Consider the following 9,820-nt stretch of genomic DNA (forward strand, 5'->3'; position numbering starts at 1 on the left):
CGTTTCATAAATTAGTGCTGTCTTTAAGTAAAGGGTAAAACTTATAGCTAACTGTGCTCGCAGCGAAAGTATGCAATAAACACTGGGATGTAGATAAATCTCTAGCATTTATCAGGCGAACTGAGTTGCCAACTGAAAGGGGTCTCTCTGCTCTCCTTCGACTGCCTGCCTGCTTTTGAAATTTCTTTTTATGTATTGTGCTGCTTTTGTGCTTATAGAAATGAACTCTTCCTTGTAGCTTGCCCTTATCAAACCATCTTTTTTATCGAAGTCGGTTTAATGGCAGGCAGGCATAATTTCAATCCTTTAAGGTCATGCTGCTCTCTTCAAAAGTTAGGACATATGCTAGAGTTAGGCTGGCTTTTGAGGTAGCTACGTTATGGCTTTTAAAGAAAGACTTCTAATGGGCAACATGTTCCTGTGGAAATACCATGTATTATTTAAAAATCACAGTCGTGAAGGAATTTGCTCCCACAGAGAATTTATGCAGCATAATCTATCCCTATTTACAGATAGGTTAGAAAAAAGGTGTTCTTTCTCACATTTATAACTGGCATGTAGTAAATGCATTAATACTAACCAGTCAGCAATTAACAGCTTCACAGAGTAACCTGGTTTTCCTGAAACTCACAAAAAACATAAACTGTTGGGCAACCTGAGATTAAAGCTCTCAGCAAGAATAAAACCAAACCAAGTGATCTCTGAAGCAAAAGTCTGAGTGGGTGGAGAGGGCTGCCCGGGAACAAGAAGTGCTGGCATTTGTCACATCCTTGGGGAAATGGCTTCCCAAGTAATGGTCTTTGACAAGAATATGAAGTCTTAACAGCATTTCCTATGATTTTTTAAAAAAATTGTAACCCTCTCTCATTTTGGCTTGCTCCTCTCCATATAACTCCTTACGCTTGCCCACAGGGCCCAAGTGGGGAATAGAAGTTCCAGGTTAAATATTAAGGGATTTAAGTAGTTTCTAGTATTTCATAATGACTTGTGAAGCCTTTACATCCCACAGGTGAGAAAGACTTAATGTAATCATATCTAGAGTCTCTTGTAAGGTATCACAATGTGCCGCGCTAGGATGTGGTTAGAAAAGTGATCTTCCAGGATTTCAAATTTTAATTGGTCTGGAAGACTTGATGTAATCCCTATTAGCAGTTCTAGTAAATGTATAAACTAAAATGTATTGATGGAGAAGAAAAGATTTCTTTGTATTTAAACTCTAGATCAGGCCAAAGGGGATTCCTTCATTTTGTCTTAGTTTATATTTCTAAGCAATATTCTCCTGAAGCCCAAAGATGAGCACATTACTTTCAACCAGACTGGAGGTCACAAATTTATGGATGTTTTCTAAGATCTTTATAAAAAAAAAACTATTAGTTTGAAAAGCAGCAGTTCTTCTCTTTAGGACACTGCAATTTTGGAAAGAAGCAGATCTCTACAAGTTTCTGGATCTTCTCTTCATGGAGGTTTCTAGGGTAATTATGCAGGAATCAGGATTAAACCTGGTGTATTAAATGTTTTCCTATGTGAACTGGAGGTAAGTGTAGCATTGCAATGATCTAAAATTTGTGGAAGGTGAAATAATTAGAGTGATAAATAAGATTGTGGCCATGACTGTCACAAAAAGAGGTCTCTTACCCTGAGCTGTTCCTTACATGCAAGCATAGGAGTATCAGATAGGAACAAGAGGATAAACCCAACCGGGAGTGTGATGTTGCTGGGGCTGTGTGGAGGTCTGGTTGCATCCATCTGAGAAGAACATTGGCAAACTGGATATGGAAATGGGTCCAGAAAATTCTAAGAGGAAAGTTTGTACAGTGAGAAACTTCAAGAGCTTAAGCTACTTATCTTACCAAAATTATTAGTGAAAAATAAATTGGGTTTAATGTATAGATGCCTACATGGGAGAAAATATAAACTATTATAGGTCCCTTAAGTTTCACAAAGAAAGACATAATAAAAATATACGGTTATGCTGAAACCAACTGAATTCAATTTACTCTGATTTTAATAGTGAGGATGGTTAGTGACAGAAGGGAATGGCTCCAAATTCTTGCCTCTCAACTTTTTAGGAGATAAATTTGACCCAGGGCTGGCCGCGTGTCCTTGGAGTTTGAGAAAAGCTGATCCAGAACCTCAGGGGGTGAACGGATCAGGCTTAGGGGCTGAGGAGACTGTTGGGAATCTGGCGAATCTGACCTGACTCCCTCCAGCTCCCAAAAAGGCCATCCCTTATCTATGAATCACAATTTGAAAGCTGCATGAGGGATAAAAGTGTTTCTTATTTAAACAACTCTGTGCAAAATTGTGTCATAATCAGCAAAATAACTCAATATTCCAGGATTAGTTTTCTCAAACTGGGCTCAACTTGCTGCATCGTGGCTCACAAGTCTTTGTTTACTCCAATCCAAGCTGGTATGCTATTTGTTCGTAAAGAAAATTGAAACTGAATATTGTAGCCAGCATTATAATATATTTTTTTCCATAACCATTAGTATTGCTGTTATTATTATGATATTTGAATATTTTTATTATCATTTGTTAAATACTCACAACCTGCTCAGTACTGCAGAAGATGCAGGAGACAGCACCTGCCCCCGAGTGCAAATAATTTCAGCCCCTGATCTTGCAATTTAAAATGCATGGCTGGAATCCACGTTAAAGTTAATGGCGCTCCACTTGAGCACAGCAGTCTGCATGAGCGTTATAAATTGCAGGATCAGGGCCATAAGTATTTGCATGTGGATATAAGATTCCCCTTAGTCTCTTAAAGTCAAAGTTTATGGCTAGAGCAGAGAGTGCAACTTCCATACCTTGCAAAGATACAAGAACTGCTCTGAAACCAAGTGTTTCAGGATTTGTGGTTGTTCTCCTTGCTTTGGGTGGAAACCTTCTCTGACTCCAATGTCATGTGAACCAGAGGCTCCTTCAACGCAGCAGCCCACCAATGAAAAGACTGTCGGTGTTGGCTTCGCTATGCTCAGGGGTTCAGGAAATCACCCATGGCTCTGGGGAAGAGTTGAAAGGTGCTGCCAAGAGGAACCCGGCACCTCCGGCATTTGTTGCCGGGGATGGACAGGCCAGCAGCGCTTGCTGCAGGGCTGTGAGCCTGGTTCCTGGACCAGCCCCACACCTCACGGGCACACCTGCACTGCTCCAGGTCTCCTGACAGGAGCTGCTAGGAGCACCAAATCCAGCTCTGGAGACACCAAAAGGGCCAACCCAAGATATTTTGAAGAAAGCTATTTAGGTTCAGCAAACTGGTGTTTCTGGAGGAAATTGTGTTCATCAGAAAAAAAATTCTCCTTGCATCTTTAATTCCTCAAGTCTGTCTGAATCCTATTTAAGTGTATGCTTAAAATCGAAAAATGCATGAATAAAAAAGAAGAATATAGCCAGTAGAAATGAATTCCCTGTTGAAAGTTTGTTTCACTAATTAAAGAAGAGGAGACTGGTGCAGCTGAGGATGAGGAAGGCTGTGGAAGTGATTTGCACTCCAGGCGTTTGGGAAGGGCACCGTTCCCGCGCAGTGCTCTGAATTTGAACAGAGCGCTCAGCATCCACCACCAAGCACATGCTTCTATATTTAGAGGAGCCTAGCAAAACATACTGAGTATAGGCTGTTCAACAGAAACAGCAATTTTCATCAGTCTATTATCTTCCCCCTCTTTACACTGATTTTTCAGGAGAAAACAGCCAGCTAAACTCTAGCTGCTATTAGCAAAAATAGCAGCAACTCAAGTGGAAGTAATTTCACTGTTGACTGCGTTGCAGTGTATACAACTGATTTTGTTCCAGATTCGGGGGAGAGCAAAAATATCAGGCTGTGTTGTCCTTGACCTCTGCCAGGTGCAGCTCGTTTCCTGGCCCAGTCAGTGTGATGCAAGAATAATATTTCTCTCTGAAATGGCAAGTGGTTTGGGTTTTTTTTTTCTTTCTTTTTTCAGGTTACCTATGAATTTTCAAGCCAGCTCCAGAAGCTTAGTGGAACTGAGCTGCATCTCGTTAACTGGGCTGTCAATGGGCCCATCCCCTGTTACCTTCAATGCAAGCCTGCCTCCCTCCTCTCTGTCCCCTGACTGAGTTTCAATTTCCCATTTGCCTTTCTTGCATGCTACCCTCTTGGACTGGAAAATATCCTCCAAAGTCACTGGGCCACTTCTGTTAGAATATAAGATCACAAAAGTTACAGCTGGAGAAGAGCACGCTGCCCTCTTAAATGTGAGAAGGTGAGTGTAGCGTGGGGTCAGGTGCTGCCCTCAATTATACTGGTGGAGATCTGGGGGAATTTTGTTTTCTTCAATGACATTAATCCTGTTAACTGAAAGTCAAGAGCACTGCCTGCGCATTTCCCTTTGTACCCCTTCCCCTTCTCCACTTCAGTTTATAAATGATTCCTATCATAAAGGATTTGGGGATAGCCTGTATAGCAGAAGGTTTATAAATATTAATGTTACCATATCCTGCACGACGTGAGACACAAGACAGGCAGTCTGTTTAGAAAGAGCTCATTTATCCTCTGTGGGCGCCGCAAGCATGGCCAATCCAAGACAGCTTGAATTTATGAGGTGCAGAGACTTCAGGGGAAGGCAGCACCAGGTATTCACTTGTTCCCGCAAATCTAAAACTGTCCTGCTGCAACACAGGGTTTGATCTCCCAGGTTAGGCTCACATGGTCTGCAAGAAAATATCTTCTCCAGAATTTTTAGAGATGGAGGAAGATGTGCCTTACCTCTCACGTCGCTTCCTCACCTTCCCTCTTTGGGTCTTTCCAGCTCTTCTGCCTTTTCCCCTTCTGGTCTCTGCCTCTCCTCTCCGTATTGCTTCTCTCCCTGTTCCTCTAATTTATTCAGGAGTTTTCTTCACTTCACCCGCTTTCATTTCTCTGCTCACTAGAGAAGGCCCATTTCCTATACGTGTTTTCAGGTTGTGAAGAGGAGAAATTTAGCTTAGATGCTTGTGTAATTACTTCACCTCTTTAGGAAGCACAGCTTGGAAAAATTGCTCTAGTTTGTGTAATTTTTCTGGAATCACGCTAACACAAAATTTAAGTAATTGAAATATGCTTTTAAACTAAAAAGCTACCACACTGGATGCTTCTTTAACAATTTCTGTTTATAGTTGGATCATTACCATTATATTTATACTCTCCTCGGTTCTGCAGCAGAGCATTTTTTGAGTAAAATTTCTGTGGAAACTTTGTTTGAATGTCAAAGTAACCGAAGGGCTCTGACTGGATGCTCTGTTCCTGCCCGGGACTGCCAGTGGTGTTCTCACAAGCCGAGTTGCTTCCCCATGGGAGCTGCCTCCAGTGTGGTCATGACCTGCAACAAAAAGTTAGCTGTGTGTCAGTGTCGTAAAGAGCAATGGATATGCATCTATAATTAATGCCTCTGTTCTTCAGCAGAGCTGGTCCCAAAACGAAAGAGTGGGAAGGTATCACCTGTCCTGTGTAAAACAGCCTCAAACACAAAGATGCTGGAACCTCATCCCACAGTTTTGGTAGTGGAATCTACCCCATTAGTGCACAACAATATAGACAGTTGTTTCTAAGGCCCCCCCCTTTTTTTTTTCCCCTCAAAAGGAAAGTTCTGCCCTCAATCTATACATATTTTTTTCCATATTTTGTCTTTTTTCACATTATTATTGCACATAAGCAATTTCTGCTTGGGTAAGTACCAAAACTCTCTGCGTTGGAGCTGGAGACAAAGCTCAGCGTTCCTCAGGGGGCCAGGGTCTCCCCCAACCCTGCTTGATACAAGCCATTTCACCGCAGGCACTAAAGCATCCAGATATAGAGCAGAACTTCTCTGTCTCTAGATTTCATGATGGTTTGGCTGTGTTTTCCCTGAAGTTAACACTGACATGCTTTAATACACCTTCTTATCTCCAGTTTTACACATCTAAGCCAGGGGGACCCTAAGAATTCAGTTTTGGGCTTAAACCTCTCCTGAAGCTGTCATAAACCTCCCTTTCAGTTCCAGACTTTTTGCCCAGTGATGGTGATGCCGGAGGGAAGTGGGGCTGTCTGTGCAGGAGGCTGCCGCTGGAGGAGGAGCAGGACGGTACTTGGTTCCTCTGGCTTTTCTAAAACGGCTGAAGAAGACCCATGTCGGCATGGCTGGAGGTTATACAGGACAGACGCTAGTTTGCTGGGAGCTCTGTGTGGGCCATTTCATTTTACAGCTACTGAAGAGCAGTGATTGCTGGAAGGGGCTCCGTTGTCTCTCGCAGCGAACAGGCACGGCCATACGCAGGTTCACTGCCACGTTATTAGTGCACCAGGAGCAGCAGCCATCCCAGGATAAAAACCGCAGAATCGCACTCAGAAAAATGACCATCCTAGAACTTAAGGGACACTATAGTGAATTTTACTCCAAATAATTAGATATGTATACAGGCAGGAGCTTTGCAGAAACAAACACCACTGCCAGTTGCGCAGTGTTTTCTGATGCATCAGAATTCCAGGCACAGCCGGAGGCTGACGCGGCTCTTTGCAATGGCCGGGAGGTAGTCACAGTAAAAATCTGCGTCACGTGCCAGGAGAGAAAATAAATTTGATTTAAAGATCCTGTTGTTATTTCAAAGCAAAGATATTCTGGAAGAATTTTAAAACTAGTATTTTAAAGGTGTCAGAGCTCGCATTAAATTCAGTAAGACAATTCATGAAAATGATGGGCACTAAATAAATTGTCACGGTATTTTGGTAATTAAAGAAAATGTCTCTATCCATTTGAAAAGCAGGCTGAAGATGTTGAGAAATTAAGTATATCAGAACAACAGTTCTCTAATAACGTCTTCATCTCTCTTGCATAAAATGCAGCTGCTTTGTTGTCTCTGTACATATTTATGTATAACATTGCATTTTAAATATAAACTGATGTAATAGGGCTTTTTTTACCTTTTTGTTTGCTTTGAACTAATAGAACATATGCTGGCTTGTTGTTAGAAATCAGAGGATCTTTTAGAGGAAATCATTCTGTGAATATGCAAATGACTTTGAAATAAGTGAGTGACAAAGCCATCTACAGCTTTGGTCTCATTCACACCACGGATTAACTGTTCAATAATTCTGTCACCATGGAATCCATTTGTGCATCAGTTTATTTTTCAGTTTATTTATCAGAAAGATGGGCATAAAAAGAGCTATTTACCAAGCAGGTGCTTTTTGTTTCCCCCTAAGTTAAAGAATCATTTACAATATCATCCCTGGACCAAAAAAACCCAAAAAACAAACCCATAAAAAATTGTATCTTCATATAAATTTACCACAGCTATGACACAAAACAAGTCAGGTGGAATATTTTAGACCTACCAGTCTTGGGAGAAGTGTGAAGACAGCATTTAAGTAATGCCAATTTACTGTAATTCCCAACTGTTTTGCATAAAAGAACAGAATGTTTTAGAATAAACATTGCAAAATAACTCCACTGATCTATTTCTGCTTAGAAACTAGTCAAAATCCAACAAACTGCCAGAAGGAAATCACTGCAAAGCAGTGGGGCGGTTTCTTCTGTACACATCCAGAAAAGGGTGGTCTGGACAACGTAAGGTAGAAAACAAAGTGCGTGCCAATTTAAAACTCAATAGTCCGGAAATTTACCAGCTGGGTTCTGCCTTAATATTTCTCAAAGGCTTTTGAATCCCTTCTCAAATGCTTTTCACTCCCATCATCTGAACTTTTTCATTGTTCCTTTACAAAAGCCATGGGATATGTGACCGCTGCCTTTGCAAGTCCCTTGGAAGTATTTGGGAGAGCGTATGCAGCATTTGGCTCTCCTAGACTGCGGTTAAATCCCAGGGTTGCCTGTCAGGTCAAGAATTGTGCCTGAGGATCTTCAGGAGCTCAGCATCTTTGGACTGATTGTCCGTGGCAGGGCTAAAACCCCAAGGAAGATTTCAGATTTCTGTGGACAGCTGAGATAGGTTAGCCTCTGTAACAGTGACCAACATTGGCAGGGCTCCACTTCAGGGAAGCCAGCAGTGATGTTGTTTTTCATCACCACCAGCAGACATATCACTCTTCATACTGTCTCAGGAGAGCTAAAAAGAAGAGGAAATGAGATATAATTCCCTGCAGGTGCTGGGAGGCAAGTGAGACCCTGGGTACCACTTGCGTGGGAAATTTGGAGCAAGGGGAGCTCCTTTTTAGTTCTCACTTCTTCCTAGGGCTTTAGAGGGACTTTGCTTTAGAAAAGGGCATTGCCGTCTCCTTGTGTCCTGCTGCTGCTGCTGAGCAGGAGGCCAGCAGGAGTAATGATGCCATAGTGACACAGTGATGCCAGCAGGAGTGTTCCACGGGGACCCAGCCAGAGCAGCAGGGTCAAGGCCCTCCACTGTGCTTTGTAATGGGCTCTAGACTTGTCTTGACTCTGCACCTGCTACCCAAAACAAATGATCTGTACCTATTTCCGTAGTATATAAGTATAGAATAACTCTGTGGGTTTGAATGGATTTATTCCCCACTTAACCTATTCCCATAGAAAACAGAGTTTGACCCAGATAAACTGGAGAAAAAGCCACAGGCTTGGTGATGGATTGTAAAATTCCACCATTCCACAGGGGATGTGACCTTCTTATTAATTACAAAATGCGCTGGCTGATCATCTCTAATTTTATTCCATAGTTTAAATATCTTCTGTGCGGAACAGAATTTGGGTGGGAAAAAATGAGAGTAAAGAAGGAGATTTTGTTCTTTGCAGCAGTCCCATCTGTTCTGGATGTTCTGTGCTTTATTTCTAATTGCACAAGGACAAGCCCACCCGGGAAGTGACATTTGTAGAGTTAGCCCACCCCAGGATGTCAAGTTTTTTAAAATGCAGAGGAAAAAATATAAAACATTAACAAGGAAGATGTAATGGACCCCAAAGAGATTTTTCTGTTTTAATCTATGTGAAATAGTTCATCTTTTCCCTAGAGAATCTACTTTTTTTACCATTCTCAGACAAGCAAGGAATCATGTCTGTAGTTTTGCCATCTTATTATCATCAGACTGAAATAATCTACACTATCCTTGATAATATGCCAGTGAAAAAGTTATTATTCTCCCTTGCATCACAATGGTTTTGTGCCAGGTAACTCTGCTGATGTCAAAATTCAGACACATTGCTGTATGACTGACATAACTCAGACTTTGTATATTTATTAGAAAAACAGCTTAATGAGTACCATATGGTCTAGGGTGTGGGTGCACAGTGAACATTTCAGGACACTATGAAAAAACACATCTGAACACTGGTTCCTGGCTAGGAAGTGTGTCCTGAGGAAATGCTGAAAAGGCCTGACCTGACACCAGACCTGAAGGAGCCCATCACTAGCCAGATCCTTCCTATGCCCCCAAGCCTTGTTTTCCCTTCCCAGGGTCTGGTCAGAGTCACCCGAACCCTTCAGGGTAAGGGAAGCATCCCAAGCTGTTCAAATTATGGAAAAAATCCTGCTGAATTTTCTCATGCATCCCCTTGTGCAGCTGCAGTTACTTTTATCAGTATCTATCGTTCCAGGCTATGGGTAGGAGGAACTAGAAAAAAAAACAATCGAGCCTTCTTGCTTGGGTCACATTTGCACAGATCCTCACACAAACACCATTCCATCCCTATACACTTGGTCAGCCTCAATGGCAGAAATGGGATGACGCACACAAGGCCTGGGAGGTACCTGCATGTACAGGACTGCAGGAAGAGAGAGAGAGGAGTTTTTTTCAGCCAAGAGTCTTCCAAAGTTAAAAAACAAACAAACAAACCACAGCTCAGCTCAATCCATTGGGATCTGTCTGTGCATACATATATTTGCATACAGCTCACGTAATTACAGTAATTATGTTTCA

This window comes from Rissa tridactyla, chromosome Z (assembly GCF_028500815.1).
Source record: "Rissa tridactyla isolate bRisTri1 chromosome Z, bRisTri1.patW.cur.20221130, whole genome shotgun sequence".
Classification (NCBI taxonomy): Eukaryota; Metazoa; Chordata; class Aves; order Charadriiformes; family Laridae; genus Rissa; species Rissa tridactyla.